At 39.7% G+C, this 21,301-nt stretch overlaps 1 protein-coding gene across 2 annotated transcripts in view; it reads right to left on the minus strand.

The window, feature by feature from the left end:
* The window catches only part of LOC113883197 (S-adenosyl-L-methionine-dependent tRNA 4-demethylwyosine synthase), a 146,031-nt gene that overhangs the window by 40,157 nt on the left and 84,573 nt on the right, over positions 1 to 21,301 (minus strand). The gene's annotated exons all lie outside the window — the stretch shown is intronic.

Below are 21,301 nucleotides of genomic sequence, written 5' to 3' on the forward strand. Positions count from 1 at the left end.
CAAATCTGTTGATCCAATAACTACATTTCTAAAGATGTAAGCCTTTGGAAATGATAAAATTTGTGGACAAATACTGATGAATAAGAAGGTTCATTCCAGCTTTATTTGTAATAATGAGATACTATAAATATCTCAATCCCAAGAAACAGCTAGATGATTTATGATACAGCTGTTTAACACTAAAGATGATTATTTCAGAACACCGGTTATGAATCTGAACATGGCAGAGAAACACACTCCTAACAGTAAGAGAGTTCCATACAGATGTGATTCTCAGAAAAAGGGAAGGAAGCGGGTGGGAGACCTGTTTTTCTTTTGTACCTTTGCTCCTATTGAGAATAACTGTTTTAAAAGAAAATTTAATAATAAGGGGTAATTTTTATGTAACAGCATCGAAATTTTAAAAAGCTAAAAACAAAATTGTACACATACTACAGTATTAATGACATAAATACATATACACCAGAGAAATACAAAAATCTGAGAAGGAAATACAAGAAAAGTTGTGGGGTCAGAAAACCTGCACACACACACACTTTTTCATATTAACAGTAGATGAGAATGGATCAGTTTAAAAGTTTCTTCATATGCCTGATCTTAATTATCCTTAAACAGATCCTTCAAACAAAATTCTCTGCTCAAAAACCAGAAATCTGGTAAAGGAAGTAGAAAAAGATTTGCCTTAGGTTCGGCTGAGCCTCGAAGACCAGGCAAATCAACTTGAATATGAGACAGAATGTGGCCTGAATTTGAAGAGTCATGGACCTCCGTGTTACTTATTATAGCAAAGAGGGAAAAAAAACGGCTTGACATCCTCCTAGTAACATAGTTAATATGAAGGAAGATGTTGCTTGTGTGAAAGAGTAGAAGGAAGGTGAAATCACACATAATTTTAAAAATGTTATATATATACACATACATGTACACACACACACACACAAAATCACATTATAATGTACGCGTATAGTCAACACTCAATATTCATGGGTTGGTTCTAGGACAACTGCAGATATCCAAATCTTCAGATGCTCAAATCTCTAATATAAAATGGCACAGTATTTGCATATAACGCATGCACATCCTCCTGTACATCTTAAATCATTTCTAGAGTACTTATAATACCTAATACAATGTATATATTATGTAAATAGTTGGAAATACCATGTAAATGCGATATAAACAGTTGCAAGGCAAATTTAAGTTTTCCTTTTTGAAACTCTGGAATTTTTTGTCTTCCCCAAACGTTTTTGCTCTGCAGTTGGTTGAATCTGAGGATGCGAAACTGGCAGACATGGAGCGTACTGCATAGTGGAAGTACGGTCAAAGGGGAACTGTAAGTCCATCTCTTGAAAAACAGCAAGAAGAGGAAGCTGAGGAGCGCAAAATGCAAACACAGAAGAGACTAAGAGCACTGGCAGCTGTATAAAGAGAAACTGTACGTAAATAAGAGCAGGGAAAAACAAACCCCACAAGAGGATTTTTTTTAAAAGGCAGTAGTATTTACACACCGGAAAAGCAAATGAGTAATACGGAGCCGTGTTTTTCCATCTTTTGGAGGTTAGAACAGAATGGAAGAAATAAAGCTCTCTTGGCATTTTGAACAGGACTGTTCTTACAGTGTAAAAACGACTAGTGCCCTGTGTCAACTACAAACTGACACTTGCCATTGGCACTTGCCATCTACCTCTACAAGGATTAAATCATGTGCTACTGCAGCAGCTGATTTTCAACACCCTATGAAAGGAGTTCAGAGCAGAGAGCAGAAATGAGGCACTCTGTGCTAGAGGAACAATTGGCATGACAGGTCTTCAGATAGTTTGATTATTTTCAGGAGCTGATTTTATGTGCCCAATTCTTGCACCTCCTCACATCCAGAAAAGCACTAAAATCCTTCATGGTGATGTCTGCTCCTCATGACTGGCAGAAACCTTCTAAAAAAAATACGTGCTTGATTGCATGTACTCCCCCTTCACCAAAATCACATATATACTTACCTTCCCCCCATCTCTTTGGAGCAGTTTCTCAGAGCTATCTGAAATGCTGTCTCCCAAGCTGCAGTCCTCATTTTACTCCACATAAAACTTAACTCAAAACTCTCACGTTATGCTTTTTTTTTAAGTTGACACCTGAGAGCCACAATCACAGAAATTGATCAATAAAACATGGGAATGCAAGGAAAAGGGAAGAAACAAGAACCAATGAGAGGGAAAAAAGACGATTACCAGGAGAGACAGAATGTAAAGAGCTCAAGACGAAACCAAAACAATGAAAGAGAATAAACAAAATGCTAAGATTTCTATAAAGCTGAGCACGGACGAATTGATGCTTTTGAACTGTGGTGTTGGAGAGGACTTCAGAGTCCCTTGGACTGCAAGGAGATCCAACCAGTCCATCCTAAAGGAAATCAGTCCTGAATATTCATTGGAAGGACTGATGCTGAAGCTGAAATTCCAATCCTTTGGCCACCTGATGCGAATAACTGACTCATTTGAAAAGACCCTGATGCTGGGAAACATTAAAGGCAGGAGGAGAAGGGGACAACAGAGGATGAGATGTTTGGATGGCATCACCAACTCAATGGACATGAGTTCAAGTAAACTCTGGGAGTTGGTGATGGACAGGGAGGCCTGGCATGCTGCAATCCATGGGGTCGCAAAGAGTCGGACACGACTGAGTGACTGAACTGAACTTAACTGAAGACTTCTGTGGGAAGAAAGGTGTGAGTACAAAATTATGGGGCCGCTATCACAAGGTAAGTGAGAGAGGTAGCCTATCTACATAAGAATAAGCGGAAGTCAGAGAAACAATGTTATGCAAATCGATAAGCAGAAGATTTTGTGAAGGCCTACACCAGGGTGGCATACACAGACCCAAGTCACCTAAGCAGCCCTTCGACTTAAAAGTCTGAGGATATTGACAGAGAAGTAAAATCTCTGACAAAGTTCCCTCAGGCAACCACCTCTCCATCATTCTGCAGCAGACACAGACAGAAACACTGGGAATGTGCAGAGGATGAACGAGAAGGACATCTGGATATACCCAAAGCACATCTTATTAATACAAAACCACTGAGACAAAGCCAATGTGAAACGAATAACAGGGCAGCCAGAAACCACACAACTCTAAAATCAATAAGTCCTATAGATCTATTTCTCCAGAAATATTACTCGTGACAATTCACAAGTTCAAGCCCCAGATGTTAAATGGTAAAGGCTCCCTTCCTGGGGAATTAACTGTCCAAATACATATGCTTTTATAGTCGAGGGATGTTCAGACTGTCTTTAATCTACCAGTAACAATCTCCCTGTACCTAAGCTTGGCTCCGCAAAAAAAAAAAAAAATAAACCCACACAAAAACCAAAAAGCAAAACCAGACTCATTAGAAGGTGACTCAGTCCTTGAAGTAAGCCTATAAAGCTTCCTCCCTGGAAAGCTTGTTAGTGACAAGATGAGACTGAGTGTACAGCACTTTACCTCATGTGTGACTCACAAGAAAGTGAATCTGGAATGATGGCAAGAAGAGCCGGGAAGAAGGGTATTCGGTGCTTGCTATACAGACACGAAAATACCAAAAATTAAGCCTTTCATCCAAAACCCCCTTACTTATCTAATGTGCATAATTTACCAATGAATGAATGTACAAAGGGGTACCTTAAGCTCACCTCTTGAGCCAGCCCTGCTACAGGGATACATAGAAGAAATGAAAACTGAAAATCCAATAGATAAAGATGGCTAAAAATATATAATGAAACAGCCTCGTGACCACGAATTGGACCTAGCCGCCTGTTAGAGCGCACATGTGAGCAAAAACAACCACCTACTCAAGAAGAGCCTGCAAACAATTCCAAGAGATGTGTGGAAATGTAACATTTCACAAAGACAGCCAACAGAATCTACAATTAGAAGATAAATTTCAGTCAAAAAAAAAAATTAAAGTGACAGAACAAGCGACTTTAAACCAAAGACATGACTTCATAAAGATGGCAATTTTCCCAAATTAAACTATAAATTCAATGCAATTCCAATCAATATCTGAAAGTTATGTGCATATGTGGGTGTGTGTGGGGGGAGGTGTGAAAACTGACAAAATGATTCTAAAATAAATATGAAAATGTATTAAGGGGCTAAGAATAAGCAAGAACAATTTTGAAGAAGAGGGGTCTTTCGCACTAAATATCAATCTTATAGTAACTCAGTGTGCTAATGGAGCAAGATTAAAAAAAATAAAAACAATATAAAAGAGTAGAAAGTTCAGAAACATCCATGAATACATGAAAACTTGATTACAATAAGCAGCCATTACAAATCATGGGGTAAAGGATAAATTATTCAACAATGATGCAGCTCCAATCAATAATCCATAAAGGAGAAAAAGAAGCCCTGTCTCACAGCATACTTAGAAACATAAATATAGATATGTACATACATATATATGTTATGTGTGTATCTGTATACATATAGAAAGAGATCATTAAGTCTTTAATTAAAAGTATTTGGAGTCAATGAAAATCACAAACATCTCAAAAGCAAAAAATAGTAACAAGCCAAAACAGTACAAACATTCAGTTATAAGTAAGTACTAGGGATATGATGCTAACGATAAATACAATTAACACTGCTGAATGTTACACATGAAATTTGTTAAGTGAGTAAATCGGAAGAGTTCTCATCACAAGGAAAATATATTTTTTCTATTTCTTTAATTTTTGTATCCATATGAGACAATGAATGTTCATTAGACTTCCAATGGTGATCATTTCATGATGTCTGTAAGTCAATCACCAGTTCCTTGTTTGTAAAATCCTACCACTTGCAGATTTATTCCTGTATATATTTCCCTTTGCTGTGGACATTTGAATGACCTTGTACAGGGATTGTGAATCACGACTACTGGATATGTTAGGGAAAAAAGGATCTAGATATTAGTGAAAGACAAAAAAAGGATAGAAAATAAAAAGTAGAGCAGTGAAGGTTTTTGGATTATAGTCATGAGCAATAATTAAAAAGACAAAACACAGGCCATAAAACTGCATCTTGGAACCTATCAGTTCAGTTCAGTCGCTCAGTCGTGTCCAACTCTCTGTGACCCCATGGACTGCAGCACGCCAGACTTCCCTGTCCATCACCAACTCCCAGAGCTTGCTCAACCTCATGGCCATCGAGTCGGTGATGCCATCCAACCATCTCATCCTCCTGTTGTCCCCTTCCCCTTCTGCCTTCAATTTCACTAAATTTTGGTGAGGTCTGGGATAAAGTTACTATGGGTGGCACCACAGGTAGTTAACTCTATGTGTTGAGGAAGATATTTTAAAATATGGTAAACTAAATAGGTTAAATAAAATTTATCCCCAGGCTTTTCATTTCAAGCATCAAATTCTCTGGGTTTTTGACCTACAGTGGAAGTTAAGTCAATTTAGTCATGGGTCAGACAGGAAAGAAAAAACAAATCCTTCACTTACTACACACAAACACAAACAAATTTGCAATTACCATGTGGTTGCTGTAGAGGAGTCTGAAATGTTATTGCAAACAAGGAACAGAGAAGTAAAAATTAGCTGAACACTACCCAATACTAATTAAAGATTTATAAAATGTTATTAACATTCACTGTATTCAATATGATTTCCTTTGTCCTTCTATTTAATGAACACAGTACTTAGAAGGGATTTCACTGATTCGCTCTAATTCCCAGCTTCAATCTAAATTTTCCTTTAAGTGCTAAATTCTTCAAACGTGCCTTTTCCTAGTGCGTGAATTTTTTTAGGACATAAAATTGACTTTTGGTCAAGAAACCACTGTATTCAAAACAGAGCTCCATTAAATGGAACCATCTTTTTAAAAATGGGCAGGAGGTGGTCTGTGTACCCTAGCTCCCTCTTAGAGATGATGAGGAGTAAGTTCTGGAAAATAAGATGGTCTCCATCCATTCTCCTATCCCTGTCCTCAATCTCTACATCCTACCACTCCTAGAAACTGGTGACCAGGAGTCCAAAAAATAATCACTGCTTTTCCCCTGGAGAAGATGTAGTTGAATTGTAATGGGTTATAATTATACAAATAGAACTACAACTGAAGGATTTTCCAGCATCCACCAGATATTTTCAAAGTACATACAGTCAAAAGATGACAATTTTCCAGCATGAACCAGGAAGAGAAAAACAAAAAACCAGAAACTTTCTTTATGGTAATATAAAATGGAAGCTCTCTTCAATCCCTGGACCAGGTCAGGGTCTCCTGACACCTTCATGAATCAGCAGGAAGATGAATGACGTATCTCCTTTTTGATTTGGGTTTTTTTGGTCTGTTTCACAAACTCCAAAGCTAGAAGATACACCATCAGAAAGACTCTAAACCTTGTGGAAATAAAGCTAATAAATTCCAAAGGTTACTCAAATTCTATGTACATGATTTTTAATATTTCTAACTTGTCATTGGCAAAACATCGTTTTTTTCTTCCCCCACTGTGTGGCTGGAGGACGTAAAGGTGCAAATGGCTACATATAAATGGTATTTATTTCAATCCAATATCACAGACTATGAAGGAATTAATGGCATAATTTTTTACTCCTATGATGTGGCAAATGAGTTTCTGCCATACATACTAGCTTCTGGGCCACATCAAAGAAGCAAATTATCTTCATGTTGCCATAAGTCAAACAGAACTCAGGTTCCATTATCTTCACTTCGCAAATACACTAATAAGGATCTTCAAATGTCCAACGTGCTTCCTTCTTTCTGGTTTCAATAAGCAAAAGAAATTAGCTACTGCCCATTTTTTTAACATCCCTTTTCTCCACACTCTTTTCATAAATCAGATACAATGATTCTCATGAAAAGGTCCAATTCTAATGTCCAAAATAACAATAGCTAAGCTAAAATTTTAAAATAAGCTTTGAGATGAATGGCCTTAAATGATTCCATTTGGAATATATTAAAGAGTATGAAATCCGTGCAGTTGCAGGAAAAAATGCTTACTGGTCTCTTAGTGATGGGAGAAGGGGAGGGGGGAACTGGTGATTTCCCTCATATGTGGCAGCGGATCTCAATCACATTTAACCCCAAACCACTTTTATAAACATGAACATTTTCCTTTAATGCTATTTGAAATGTCAAAGCAAATATCACTAAAACCAAATTGAAAGTGGTGGTTCTTTTTGAAAATGTCTGTTCAAACCACCTGGGTGTCCCTCTCTAGCCCTTTGTCAGAAGAAAATCCTTTATCTATGTACATTAGGACAAATAGACATCCCTTGCAAATGAACCCTGGTAAGTGACCTCAGTTCTAACTTGTCTAGGACTAACTTTTTTTTTAAATCTTTTTAAAAATACTGTGTTGAGTGAATGTTAACACATATATCAGAAGAATATATGTGTTCTTGAGACAGTGATAAAAGTATTAGTCTAGAAATTAGAAATAAAACATACCTCTCCCTGAGAGGTACATAAAGATCAACCCTCTCTCACACATCTTCCTTTCTACCTACAGGTTCATGCTCAGTCTTCCTCACTTCAAACAAGTAACACCCCGAAACAAACCCTAAATCCTTCTTCTGTCTCCTTTTCTGTCTTCTGTTTTCTGTCTTTAGAAATGCTATACAATCTGCCTTCCATCTCCAGCAAACCATTAAGGTTACTTTGATTATGAGCATCAATTACATTCCATATGACCAATATTTGGGGGGTTTTACCCTCAAATTAATTGATCTTTTTTTACCTTGATTATTTCTTTCTTCCTAATAGCCTTATTTTATTGCTATTTGCTTAACATTTGAACTTAATGCTTAGTTCATTGATGTGGATTGCTAGTCTCTTACCAAAACTCATTCCCCTTTCTTCCTTATAAGCATAATGTCTGAACTACTTGGGGACAACAGTATTCTCAGCTAAAAGATTACATTTTCCAGCCTCCCTTAGCAGGATGTAGTCAAGGGACTAAGTTCAGGCCAAAAAGATGTAAAAGAAAGAGGTATACAAATTATTTTAAAAAGAAGTTCTGCTCTTCTAATACCCATCCTGGAAGGGCAACATGATGGCTGGAGCTCTAGCAAGCATTTTGGACCATGAAGTAAACTTCAGAATGGGAGTCATATGTTGAATGTCAGACAGGAACCTGGGTCTCTGAAACACCGTGAAAATACTGAAAATGAAAAACTCACACTCTTTCCCGTGTTTCTCCTTTACTTTCACACCACAACCGTATTCACAACACTTCTGACACCAGAGGATTGGGGTTTTCTCCCATATCAAGCAAGAATGTGACACCATCTGAGGATCCTCCAATTCAACTCAATTCTGACACTATCTACCTGGAGACAGCATCAGATCCCCAGGGTTAAGGGCTCATGCCCTCCAGACTGCCCCAACCATACTTCAGACCCTAAGTGCAAATTAGGGTTCTTACCTGTACTTCTGACCAATAAGTTATAAACTGGCGATTCCCACAACCTCTTCAAGTTCAATTAATTTTCTAGAACAATTCACAGAACTAAGGAAAACAATTTACTTACTATATGCCAGTTTATTATAAAAGGATAAGATAGAGAATACAGATGACCCGCAGATGGATAGCTGAGTAGGGCCAGATAAGTGGGAAGGGGTGAGGAGTCTGCATGTTTACCAGGCACTACTGTCTCAGCACCTCCATGGTTTCAATAACCCAGAAGCTCCCTGAACCCTGTGCCTTTGGGATGTTTATAGAGGCTTCATCACATAGGCATGATTGATCACTAATTTGTAACCTCTCTCTCCTTCCTACAAGATATGGTATAGGGTGAAAATTCCAAGCTTCTAAGTTTGACTTCGTCTTTCTAGTGATCAGTTTCCATCCACAAGCCCATCAGAAGCCACTTCATGAGAACAAAAGACATCCATGAAATTCCAAGGGATTTAGGGATTCTGTGTCAAGAACCAGGGTCAAAAACCAATATTAGAATAAAAGATGCTCTTATCACTTAGGAAATTACAAGAGTTTCAGGAGATCAATGCCAGGAAGTGAAGACAAAAAACAGTATATATTCTTTTCCACTATCTCACAGCCACTGCTTCAGTTCTTGGTGATGGTGGTTTAGTTAGTAAGTCGTGTCTGACTCCTGTGACCCCATGGACTGTAGCCCGCCAGGCTCCTCTGTCCATGGGATTTCCCAGGCAAGAATACTGGAGTGGGTTGCCATTTCCTTCTCAGGGGATCTTCCCAACCCAGGGATGGAACCCATGTCTCCTGCACTGCAGGCGGATTCTTTACCACCTGAGTCACCAGGGAAGCTGTATCAGCTCTTGGTTCACCTTTATTTGAGTTTCTGTGACATGAGAAAAAAAAAAGGATTTCTAACTTGATTATCCCACTCACTATTTGGGGGTATCTGTTATACATAGGTAATCTGAATCCCAAGTGACATAATTCATCTTTGGTTCAATTCTGGATATTGTCATGCAGTATTCTGACTTCTACAAATATGTGAAATTCTAGTCTTGATTTCCTTTCATCTAATGAAAATTAAAAGTTACTCTATGAATTATCAAGTGATTGAGCCTTGTTCATTTAAACTTTTGTTCTTACCACATTATGTTTGGTAGCCTATGAATGGCAAAATTTTTTAATCCATTTGTTTTCTGTCTCTCTTTCTCTCCTAACAGAGAACAGGAGCCTTGTGTGTCTTATTCACTGATCCCCAGTGTCGAGAAGAGTTCTTATAAAATATTTAGCAAAATATATACCGCTGAATGAATGACTGAATGCAGTTTGTGCAGTTTATATCTTTTAAACATTTGTTTATGATCCAGTATATTAAATTTTATGCACACATAAGAAGGAACCATCATAAAAACAAAAATACAAGGGAAAACTGATAAATATTAGAGGAAGGCGATCCATCATTATCAGTGAATAGTAGAATAAGATTATATCATAGCACAGAAAAATATTTAAGCTGCAAAGGAGATAAAGTTATACATAGAGTATGATTATGCTATGCTACCAAAAACTCAAACTTATGCCTAAATAAGAACTATAAGGATAACAAAAAAAGAACATAAACTGTGCTTCCCTGAAAACTGTAAATTTGAAAATGCAATTTAAAATATATTGGGCAGCAGAAAGACATTCAGAGAAAAAAATGGCCACGGGAAACACACACCCAGTATATCTCAAGAATCACAATCACTAATTAATTAAAAAGGATGGAACTACAGTAACACAGGCATCTCCCAGCTAAGAGCAGTAATCCATTCCTGGAATCTAAAAGCATGCATAAAAACACTAAGTGAAGCATATTTCCCATTATTTTAAATGGGAAAAATTAAAATGTGTTACAGATCAGCTCAGAGCCTCCAAAGACTTTCTTAAAATGAACCTAAAATAGGGTAAAATGCCCACAAATGTAACAACTATTATGTTAGCCTGTAAAATGTGTAAAACACTACTTCTCGATATAACAATGGAAGACAAACAAGGTAAACAGCAACTGCTCAGTAAAGGCCTCCCTCCGTGCTGGCCCCCCTCGGCTCACGTGATGAGCTTTCCCATCACCTACACCTGACTCTGATGATTTACCAATGGTACTTGGGACGTCATCCAAGACTTACCTTGAATATCATTTTGCTTTAAATGCTGTATTAAATTTTGGAAAATAAGTATAAATTTTGCCCTTGTAAGGGCCTCCCCAGTGGCTCAGCAGTAAAGAATCTGCTGGCAACGGAGGAAATGCAGGTTCCATCCTTGTATCAGGAAGATCCCCTAGAGGAGGAAATGGCAACCCACTCCAGTACTCTTGCCTGGAAAATCCCACAGACAGAGAAGTCTGGTGGGCTACAGTCCATGGAGTCAGAAAAGAGTCAGACACAACTAAGCACATTGCCATCACTGCCCTTGTAAATATCAATTTAAAACACTGTACTGAAAAATATCTACACTGTACGTGTTTGGGTATCAGAAACAAAGAGGTGGAAACCAACAACTGACAGGGAGATGGCCTGCAGGGTGTGCCTGTATTTAGAAGAGATGTCTCTGCTTATATCCTTCAGTGGATCCGATAATATGAACCGAAGGTCAAAGGGTGGATAAAACCCTCTTAACTTGTGGATAACTAGATCTTTAAAATCATTTCTCATTTTTTGAGCTATAGCATGTCAGTATTATTCACTATTAGTCAAGCCACAGCCTACCTGGGGCTGACCTTAATACACAGTGAGCTTCATGTAAAAGACAGTTCCTCAAATGGGGAAAAAAAAAACTTGTGCCATGAAGGTCATCCACCCAAAACTGATACTACTCAGTGGATGGACCTGGTAAGGTTTAGGCCATCAAGATCTCGAAACTTCTATTGGATAAATTATCCACTGTTACATTCATGACATATAAAATTATAGCAAATTTTTATCACCCATGCCTGCATAATTCTACAACTCTTAATAATGTTTTTGTTCAATGTAAGTCAAAAAAAGTATCTCATTAGTATATACTTTTTCAGCTTCAGTTAAATGACATATCGAGTGTTTTTAGAATCACAGAATTACTTTAACAGATTTTTTAAAACTCTGTTGATGTGCTAGGCATTATTAACCTGTGGAGGACTAGATCTTTAAGGCTAATTTTTTTGTAGTAACTTTATGTATTTTTGGCTGTGCTGGGTCTTTGTTGCTGCAAGGGCTTTTCTCTAGTTGTGGCTTGTGGGGCACAGTGCGCAGGCTTCTCATTGCAGTGGCTTCTCTTGTGGAGCACAGGCTCCAGAGCGCGAAGATTTCAGCAGTTTCAGCTCGTGGGCTGAACAGATGCAGCTCCTAGACTCTAGAGCACATCCTCAATAGCTGTGGCACACAGGCTTAGTTGCTCTGAGGCAGGCGCGATCATCCCAGACCAGGGATCGAACCCAGTCTCCAGAATTGACAGGCAGATTCTTTACCACTGAGCCACCAGGGAAGCCCCCTGACCATTTCTTATTTTTTGAATAATACAGATCCTTCCCAACTCTGATCCCAGTGTCTCTCCTAACCCTGTGCATACTCCTTCTCCAGCACTTGTCTCCACGTGCTGAAATTCTCTATGTGCCTAAAGGCAGACCTCAGAGACACTGCAGGCTCATTCCAGACCATTGCAATAAAGCTAATATCACAAAAAAGTGAGTCTCATGAATTCTTTGGTTTCTCACTGCATAGAAGAGTAATGTTTACACAATACTATAGTCTATTAATTGTGCACAGTATCATAGCTTAAAAAAATGTACATATCTTTATCAAAAAAGTACTTCATTGTTAAAAAACGCTATCGTGTGAGTTTTCAGGTAGTTGTAGTAGTAACATCAAAGATTACTGATCACAGATCACCATAACAAATACACTAGTAATGAAAAAATATGAAACTTTGCCAGAGTTACCAAAATGTGACAAAGAAGCACAAAGTGAGCAAATGCTGTTGAAAAAACGCTGCCAATAGACTGGCTGATAGACTGGCTTGACACAGGGTTGCCACAAACCTTCAACTCGTAAAACACACAATATCCGCAAAGCGCAACAAAGTGCAGTGCAGTGAAGCGAGGTGTGCCTGTATTTGTCCCCAGAAGACTGTGATTCCCCTAGGGCTTGGACCACATCCTAGATATAATTATACCCGGGGCCTTGCACAGGACTTGAAACATAATAAGCTCCAAGTGAGAGTGGGCTGAACTGAATGCAGTAAAAACAAACTCTTCCAAGTGTTAAGAATCAATTTGTAACCAAAAATTATTCCAAGAGGCAAAGGATCACTCCTTAGATTAGAACTAATTTTATTAATCATCTATACCATTAACATTACTGAGCCCACGTGCCAAGCAATGTACTAAGAGTTTTACTTGTATTATATCATTAACCCCTCAACTCAATCTGGTTGAGTCAGGAACTGTTTTAATGCTGCTGAACTGGTGAGGAAGCAAAGGCTTTACAGAGGTTGAGTGGCTTCACCGAGGTCACAGAGTTGGTACAGTGCCACAGTGGAGTCACATATGTCCACTATGCTTACTTTCCAAGAACTAGAAAGATCCCCCACGAAGTTCTAATCAAACACTTTGACAAAACACTAACTACAATCACTGCCTGAAAGCTTCTAAAGGGTGGAAAACACACACACAAAAATAAGATGAGATGGAGCATGAAAGCAAAGTCAGTGCTCTTTAGTAAACTTTATATCAAATGATGATCAAATAATATGTTTAAGATGACTAATTACTAGTGTTAAGTCTTGGGAAATTATATTATGTGCTGGTTAGAATATTTAGGAAAAACAAATGTGTGTGATGTTGATGAAATAAGAGCTCAAAGTGAAAATGTTTGTACATGAGACAATTAACATACCCACTTTCTGTAACTCACTATGATCTGACTTCAATCAAATTTTTGTTCTCTGCAATGCAAAGAAATAGAGGAAAACAACAGAATGGGGAAGACTAGGGATCTCTTCAAGAAAATCAGAGATACCAAAGGAACATTTCATGCACAGATGAGCTCATTAAAGGACAGAAATGGTATGGACCTAACAGAAGCAGAAGATATTAAGAAGAGATGGCAAGAATACACAGAAGAACTGTACAAAAAAGATCTTCACGACCCAGATAATCACAATGGTGTGATCAATGACCTAGAGCCAGACATGCTGGAATGTGAAGTCAAGTGGGCCTTAGAAAGCATCACTACGAACAAAGCTAGTGGAGGTGATGGAATTCCAGTTGAGCTATTCCAAATCCTGAAAGATGATGCTGTGAAAGTGCTGCACTCAATATGCCAGCAAATTTGGAAAATTCAGCAGTGGTCACAGGACTGGAAAAGGTCAGTTTTCATTCCAATCCCAAAGAAAAGCAATGCCAAAGAATGCTCAAACTACCGCACAATTGCGCTCATCTCACACGCTAGTAAAGTAATGCTCAAAATTCTTCAAGCCAGGCTTCAGCAATACGTGAACTGTGAAATTCCTGATGTTCAAGCTGGTTTTAGAAAAGGCAGAGGAACCAGAGATCAAATTGCCAACATCCGCTGGATCATCGAAAAAGCAAGCGAGTTCCAGAAAAACAACTATTTCTGCTTTATTGACTATGCCAAAGCCTTTGACTGTGTGGATCACAATAAACTGTGGAAAATTCTGAAAGAGATGGGAATACCAGAACACCTGATTTGCCTCTTGAGAAATTTGTATGCAGGACAGGAAGCAATAGTTAAAACTGGATATGGAACAACAGACTGGTTCCAAATAGGAAAAGGAGTTCATCAAGGCTGTATATTGTCACCCTGCTTATTTAACTTATATGTAGAGTACATCATAAGAAACGCTGAACTGGAAGAAACACAAGCTGGAATCAAGATTGCTGGGAGAAATATCAATAACCTCAGATATGCAGATGACACCACCCTTATGGCAGAAAGTGAAGAGGAACTCAAAAGCCTCTTGATGAAAGTGAAAGTGGAGAGTGAAAAAGTTGGCTTAAAGCTCAACATTCAGAAAATGAAGATCATGGCATCCGGTCCCACCACTTCATGGGAAATAGGATGGGGAAACAGTGGAAACAGTGTCAGACTTTATTTTTTTGGGCTCCAAAATCACTACAGATGGTGACTGCAGCCATGAAATTAAAAGACGCTTACTCCTTGGAAGGCAAGTTATGACCAACCTAGATAGCATATTCAAAAGCAGAGACATTACTTTGTCAACAAAGGTTCGTCTAGTCAAGGCTATGGTTTTTCCTGTGGTCATGTATGGATGTGAGAGTTGGACTGTGAAGAAAGCTGAGTGCCGAAGAATTGGTGCTTTTGAACTGTGGTGCTGGAGAAGACTCTTGAGAGTCCCTTGGTCTGCAAGGAGATCCAACCAGTCCATTCTGAAGGAGATCAACCCTGGGATTTCTTTGGAAGGAATGATGCTGAAGCTGAAACTCCAGTACTTTGGCCACCTCATGTGAAGAGTTGACTCATTGGAAAAGACTCTGATGCTGGGAGGGATTGGGGGCAGGAGGAGAAGGGGACGACAAAGGATGAGATGGCTGGATGGCATCGCTGACTCGATGGACGTGAGTCTGGGTGAACTCCGGGAGTTGGTGATGGACAGGGAGGCCTGGCGTGCTGCGATTCATGGGGTCGCAAAGAGTGGGACAAGACTGAGCGACTGATCTGATCTGAGGGGCTTTTTAGCTTCTATACTACCTTCTCTGCTTTACTCAAGCTTCAATAATGACTGTTACTACTTACTAGAAAGAAGAATATAAAACAATTTTTACAATTCTTTTCCCTAGAAAAAGGTGTCTGCTTGGGGCAGCTTCTGACAGTCATCCTTTTTAAAATTAAGAACACTCTGAAAGGGCTTCTCAGGTGGTGCCGTAGTTAAGAATCTGCCTTCCAAGGCAGGAGATGTAAGAGACACAGGTTCAATCCCTGCATTGGGAAAATCCCCTGGAGAAGGAAATAGCAACTCACTCCACTGTTCTAGCCTGGAGAATCCCATGGACAGAGAAACCTGGGGGGCTACAGTCCACAGGGTTGCAACAAGTCAGACATGACTGAGGACACACAACACAACACAACACAACACAACACACAACACTCTGCAAAAGTACAAAGAGGAAAAGAGCCAAAGAGCTCCCTCTACCACTAGACACTCAAGTTAAAACGAATTCAAATGTATAGATGTACCATAATTTATTCAATTGGCTCTCTACTGATGGATATTTAGTTTGCTTCCAATCATTTGTGACTATAAATAATGTCATAATGAATAATCTTGTATATATCTCACTTTGTTTACTTTGTGTGGATGGAAGTATGTCTCAGGGTAAATTACTCAGTATGAACTGCTCACTCAAAAGGCATATGTACTTTTTATTTTCATAGAAAGCAAAAAAGTGTCCTTCAAAAATGAGGTTGTACCAACTTACATTCTCACCAGAGATATATGAGAGTCCTTGTTTCCTCACTGTTATTTTCATTTGCATTTAAAAGCATTTGTAGTTCATGTTCTATTATGGGTTTTTGTCTTTGGACTCAATGGACATGAGGCTGAGCAAACTCTAGGAGACAGTGAAGGACAGGGAAGCCTGGCATGCTGCAGTCCATGGAGACACAAGTCAAATACAACTTAGCAACTGAACAATAACATCAACCTTTGGCTTCTGTTCCTATTGTTTTATTGGGCTTTTTCTTAATGATTGTGTAGTAGCATTTTCATTAAAGTCAGTACTTTTTAAACTTTACTAACTATTCACTTTATTGCTGTTGTTGTTTAGCCACTCAGTTGTGAATGATTCTTTTGCAACCCTATGGACTGTCGCCCTCCAGGCCCCACTGTCCATGGGATTTCCCAGGCAAGAATATGGGAGTGGGCTGCTGTTTCCTTCTCCAAGGGGATCTTCCTGACCCAGGGATCGAACCCAAGTCTCCTGTATTGGCAGGCAGATTCTTTATCGCTGACCACTAGGGAAGCCTGTTCACTTTATTAAGTTTATTTTAAAACTTAACCTAAAAATCTTTTTTTTTTTTCCCCAGAACTATCCTTATCCTAAGACGCACAATTATAAAACTGAGAAAAATTCAAGGAAAGAAACAAGATGCTTGATCAGTATTTTATGAGGTCTAAAAGCAAGTATAACAGACCTTATCCCTCTAACAGTAACAGATCATGAGGCAAAACGATGATTCATGAAGATAGTTCTAAGAGGGAACAGAATTTTTTTCATAAGGTGATCATTACAGTTTGTAATGTTTGGGATTTACATTTTTTATTAGGAGATACTGCAAAAAGTATATAAGCATATTTTATATAATATAAAAATGTGTATTTTATATATACTATATATATGTGTGTGTATAAGTAAATAGGGAGATACCACAAAAAATATATATGCACACACATGTCTATAAACACACACTGCATGCATGCGTCCACATACACTTGCTTTAAGTATTACAAACATCTGTTCCATTTTAAAATTCAAGATAAAAATAATCTGCAGATAAATACACATGAAGGAAGGCAACAGGGAAGATTATGGACTGCAGGTATTTGTATCAAAATTCCTTTCAGAACCCCCTCTTTGCAATGAAGTTCTGCTTAGAGTTTCAGAGAAAACAAACACAATTTCTGGTCTTGAGAATAAACATTCAAAGCAGACCCCAGATAAACTCAGAATACTTTGAAATGTTCATACACAAAATAGATATAAATTTAAGTAGCTGAATAATTTGTATTTCAAAGAATATATATATTTTAAAACTGAGGACATAAATTCCTCAGCATGACATATAGGTTATAAATTCTCACTAACCCACTTTGGAGGCGTATAAATAAGTTTTCATTTATTAAGTTTTATTCGGTCTTATAGGTCATTCCAATAAGCACGCTCCACAGTAATTCACTTAATCCTCAAAACAAGCTTATGTGGTTAAGTGTTCCTTTATCCCCATTTTACAGATAAAGGAATTGAAATTCAGAGCTCACAGAGCTCTAAGGAGTGGATCCAGTTTCAAACGCGAGCATTGTGGCCCCAGAGCACAGCAGGCCATACATGTATTAGCTAGGTTGTACTATTGATGTAGAATATCAGGATGGACTTTAAACAGTGAAGGAGTTCACTACTGCAAAAGCATCCAACTATCCAGATAATAACCTCTCCCACCCTTCACCACCTTAAACACATGCTACAGCGCTGGCCCACTCGAGCGAGGAGACCAGGGTTAGAGCCAAGTCTGCGTGCAGTAGAGGGCACCCCGGATATTCAACCACTAATGAGAGGAATGGAAAATAAAACCACAAGGCTTGGTGAATATCAAGTCATATACATCAGACTGGCAAAACTTAAAAAAGCATATTTATATTTTTATTTCTTAAGCTAGATGGTAGGTATCTTGGGATTTACCATCTTATTTACTATATCTTTTATATCTCCAAAATATTTAATCACACATACAACATTGGTGAGAGAGGGTATATTTTAAAATATAAACCCAAGCACCCCATGATGTTTTTACATGTTTGTTTCTAGACCTAGGAGGTTGGCACTGCTATTAATCCCATTTCACAGGTGAGAAAACTGAGTCCCTTGACAAATATTAGCCAGGAAGTGGTAGAGACAGGATTCCAGCAAGAGCAGTCTCATTTAAGAATCCCAAGCTCTTAACTGCTACACAAGACAGACGGTTGGTTAACAATGAAATATACACCAAGAGGAAGAGAGATAAATCTAATTTGCTCATTTACCAAACATTTATCACGCGGCAATTGTGTGCCACGCTGCGATAAGAGCTGGGAAAATGACAATGAGCAAAAATGACATGACATACACCGTGCCTTGTCTGAGGGACCTTTCAGTTCACAAGAAGAAAGACAATTTACTAAGCAGTCACAACCTACCATGCAAGCACTCTGATGGCCTTTTACAAGATAGCACGAGGCATGGCTGGCATGTAAGTGCTGGATACAGACTGGGGACAGGGAGGGGGAGGAGACAGGGAAAGAAGCCAAAGACAAGACCTGCAAATTAAATTATGAGATGCACAGAATGAGATATCACCCAGACAAGAAGAATGGTGCTGAAGTGTTACATGTACTGCTGTGGGAAAATGTCTGTGACACACTGCTAATGGGGAAAGAAAGGTCAAAATCCACACATACAGCGTCTCCTTGGAATGAACTGGCACCGATATAAGTTTCAAGATACAATAAGCGTATCAAATCAGTGCATGAGAAATAAATAATTCGATAAATGATACCAGGTGACTAAATAAAAGTAAATATGAAATTGTATCCCAATTGGATTAAAGAGTCAAGATTTTTAAACTCAGGCCATGAAAGAGCAGGAAAATACACATAAATATTTTTATAACCCAGGACGGATTGGGGAGGACTTTCTAAGCACGTCACTAAGGGCAGAATTCACAGAGAGCAAGAGGACTAGATCTTGAAGGAAAAAGCTAGAAGATGGACATACAGAACCAATTTCAAAGTTTTAAATTAACCCCAACTTGCTATCTCATACCATATATAAAAATATATTTGAGAGTGACATCACCAAGAGGGTGACACAGACTGTTCCTGACCTCTGTCCCTCTCAGAAGAAGACTAACAACTCTTCAAAAACAAGACACCACAGAGAGCATTCTGGAATGGGGAAGGTGAGGCTGAAGCACATCCAGCACCACGGCGACCACGACAGACTGCGATGGAAGGTAGGAGAAACAGCAGCGCATTGACCACACCGCCCCTCCTCAGGCCAGGGCAGCACCACTTCCTGAGTCTCTGGTTGCTCCAATAGGAAAAGAGAATCCAGCACCCTCCCTGCCCCCAGCATCATGGGTGGTTTTGTGGGAGCCCCTACCCTGACCTTGCACCATGGGGACAGGAGGAGACTCTTCAGTCGTGACCGCTCTTCTGTGGGGAGGGGCCTGCAACAACCAGCACGTAGGCCTTGGGAGACTGAGTTCATACCTGCAGTGTCCAAGCAGTGACCCCAACTGTTATCAAAAGGCAAGTCCACGTGCCCATCGCACAGTGGGGCCAAACAATACCAAAATGTCAGAGTTTGGAGCAGAAAAAGGAAAAAGGTTTATAGAGGGCCCTGCAAGGAGAGGCGGGCTTATGCCTTAAAAAGGCCCAAACTCCCCCAAAGCTCTCAGCAAAGCCCATTTCTAGCAAAGGTGGGAGAGGGCCATGGTTAGTTGTTGTAAGTCTAGGTATCAGATCTTTTGTTCTTGAGGTCAGGCTTGGTAATGGTCAGCTTACGATGTTCCTGTATATTCCACCAAAGGAATGTCATTCTCTGTTCTGACAAGAAAGCGCCAGGTCCCAAAGCCACAACCTTTACTCGCTGAGGTCCAGCTGTCAACACTGAGGGATCCAGGCACCCAGGACCCAACTGGCCCCCAGGTTCCTCAGGTCGCCCGAACAGGGGGGCCAAGTCACACACACCGCATCCTATGAAGACGGCCACTGCCATGAGGTCACAGAGACGGGGATGGGGGAGAGAGTCACCACCACCTCAAGGCCTGGGTCTGGCCAGTTGGGTGGCCTTGGCAAGGGCTCTGGAGCCCTGCAGGACACAGCTCCCAGCCTGTTTCCTGGGCCCCCAGCTCATCCACTGACCCAAGGCCGGGTGAGCTGGAGGGCCCCAGGGAGAAGGCTGGGATTGGCCTCTTATCTAACTCTCTGCCTGAGGACCACCACTCCTCTGACCTCTGGCTGAATAGCCCACTAACAGTGGCTCCTTGATAGCTGGTTGCTTGGGGGCGGGGCCCATTGTGGCACCGACCAATGGCTAAGCAGGACCACTAATGGTTCCGTGGTAACCACTGCCTAGTAACAGCATGCAGGGTGATGGTGTATAGCAACAGTTGTATGCTAAGGGCTGCACAGGGCTGTGCTCTACTACAAAACTACTTACTCCTTCCTCTGGGCTGTACTTTGGTCTAGAGAGGCCTCCCCAGATCAGGTAATCCCCCTCAAGAGGGACCAGTTCCCTCCCAGCCTACCTAGTCCTTCCTTTGGGCTCTGGCCAATGGGAGCATCAGTTGAGAAGGGAGGAGAAAGGGCCTCTTCTCTCCTTGCAAGGCTGTGGCTGTGGCTGTGGTCCGGGACAAAACATCACTACCTTCTCCAGATGACCTGCTCTACAGTACTCTTCCCTCCTCCCAGGCTGCAGTAACCTCTCCTCCGCCTTGTCCCTTTGACTCCTGGGATGGTAATGCTCTGGTGCTGCTGGCCCCAGGATTCTTGGCACTCTCCCCTTGGTCCCCCTATTCCTCCCACACACTTGCATAATTAAGCCCTTAGTAAATAAACCCTCCACAAATTATCCTAAAAAAATTAATTTGAGATGATTCATAGTTCCAAATGTGAAAGAAAAACTAATAAAGCTCTTACTAAAAAAATTAGCAAATATCTTCATGACCTTGGGGTAGACAAAGATTTCATAAATAGGACATGAAAACCACTAACCATGAAACTTCAACAAATTGATAAATTGGGCCGTGTTAAAATGAAGAACTTCTGCTTACCAAAAGATATCATTAAGAGAAAAAACGCAAAGACAGACTAGAAGATACCTTGAGCAAACATAACTGACAAAGCTCTTGTATCCAGAATATATTTTAGAAAATTTACAAGTCAATAAAAAATGATCAAGAATCCAAATAAATAAGGAACAAAAGAACTGAACACATAATTCACATAAAAAGGATGGCCAAACAACCAGGTAGCATCTGTAAAACCATGAAAGATACACACTGGGGAAATGCAAACTAAATCTACAGAGAAATATCACTCAACAACAATGATGGCTACATTTTAAAAAGTGGGGAG

Source organism: Bos indicus x Bos taurus, chromosome 25 (assembly GCF_003369695.1).
Source record: "Bos indicus x Bos taurus breed Angus x Brahman F1 hybrid chromosome 25, Bos_hybrid_MaternalHap_v2.0, whole genome shotgun sequence".
Classification (NCBI taxonomy): domain Eukaryota; kingdom Metazoa; phylum Chordata; class Mammalia; order Artiodactyla; family Bovidae; genus Bos; species Bos indicus x Bos taurus.